Genomic DNA, 2066 nt, shown 5'->3' with positions numbered 1-2066 from the left:
AACCTTGAACAAAATTTCACTGAAGGATGATTTCAGTGAAGGGAAAACTTTTATATACTTTGACGAGCAATACTTCAGCTCATATTTTGTTGTCAACAAAACACCTGTTAAGAATCCTTGCTTTGATGTACATTGGAATAATAAGTTTCCTGAAGGGGTGTTCTGATCTTTTCTTTCAGTTTCAGAGAACACAGTAGTTAATAGGCAAAGTGTATAATGTAATGGCTCTAGTTATATTTTATTTTTAGGAATTATGTCAAAAAAGGTTGTGTGATATTACTTTATAGATTGACACTATAGAATCGAACAAATTAAAAAGAAATTTTAATGGAGAAAGAAATATTAGATATAATTCCGTCCTTATAATGAGGAAGTGTTTTTCAGGATATAAATCCAGAATATAAAATGGGATTGAGATTAGACTTTCCCTAACTTTAAAATTTATCTTTGCTGATAGCACCAGCACAATATCCTAGTTTTAGCTGTAACCTAACATTATTCATGATCTTTTTTTTTTCCTCATTCTAAATATTCAATTAGTCACTGGCGATTATTATGTGGCCTTCTTGGCTTACTACAATATTAGATTAATATAGATTTCTTATGCCAAATTAGCGGAAATCACTGTTGCCCACAAGAGCAATTCACTCTTCTCTTAGTCATATTTGTGTTACAGAGGCTTTAATATTTTAAACTTGGATACACTGTATCCTGGAGCACATGAAGTTGTATCTGAAACCTGTAAAGTACATTGGAGCCTTTCTCAAGAGTCTAATTCAGTTAGACTTAAATGAGTTTTATAGTGACGGCCATTCTTCTGTTGTCATACCAACCAGAAAGATTTAAAGTTTCGTGTTTTCTTGTCTGTGGATCAATGACAGGTGATGAGGAAAGACAAGGTGTACTTGGAGCTGTCCAAGGTATTTGGCTTCTGAGAAGTTAATCATTATAAAAATGCATTTCTCTGTATCCATGTAATTGGTTTGTCCCCATTTCTGAAAGTTAGGATTATATTGCTACTAGGGAAACAAACCTAGTGAATATAGCATTTTTTTCAGACAATGCAGCAATCTTACGTATAACTAAATTTAAAACCTCAGAAACAGTTTAAACTTTCATACAGTCAACTAGTACTCCTGTTTGCGTCTTTGAACTATTGAAGTGGAAATAAGCAAACTTCACACCGACCAGATGTAGAATTCCATGCCATCCTCATGGAAGCCTATTGAGAACCATCTCTGTGGTACAGCAGTGTGGACAGACATGTCACAAAATGCAACTCAAAGGGATTTATTGCTCTTAAAATTATTTCTTATCCTTATGTGACCTTCCATGTCTGCTATAGAAATCCAAAAGATCATAATTGTTTGATACGAAATGCAAAAGAATAGTTAAGTTGAAAGTTTAACATCATGAAATTCAAACTCCCAAGTGGTATATAAACATCAAGAGAAACTTTGGACTGATAATCCTAGGAAATGAGTCTCATGGATTGAATTCAACAAGGCTTCAGAAATGGTTCCATCTGCTGCCTAGCAGCTGCTGAAAGGATAAATTTAATTCATTAATTCATTTGGAAAAAAGGATCCAAGCAGTAAAGACTTCATTGCTCATAATGCATATAGGTAGAAACACTGAATGTGGTTCTGTTGCCATTGTAGATAATGAGCTATCGTGTCTTCTCTTTTTGGTAAAGGTCTTCATGATTGAGTCAATATGATGTTGATTTTTATGACAATAGCCAATTATTTTGAATTAGTTCAATGCTGTAAAACACTCAGAGAAGTTAAAAGTCTCAGTTTTCAATCTAGGGAAATATGGGCAATGGAAAAGCAAAGCTCTCTCATACTGCATATGTGTCTATGGGAGAGAGTGTGTGTGTTTTTACCTACTGTATGTACACGAGCACTTAGATTTAAACATACATGTGTCATTGACTAACTCATTCAATAACATTTATGTCAGGTAGACATCCTATCCTAGTTGCAGAAATGTCCAAAAATATTTAGTGTTTAACATAGACTATATCTTAGATCCAAAATTTGTATCTATTCAAATGTTTAATG

This window comes from Arvicanthis niloticus, chromosome 25 (assembly GCF_011762505.2).
Source record: "Arvicanthis niloticus isolate mArvNil1 chromosome 25, mArvNil1.pat.X, whole genome shotgun sequence".
NCBI lineage: Eukaryota > Metazoa > Chordata > Mammalia > Rodentia > Muridae > Arvicanthis > Arvicanthis niloticus.
The sequence above is the reverse complement of the archived record's forward strand: the minus strand, read 5'-3'. Positions refer to the sequence as shown.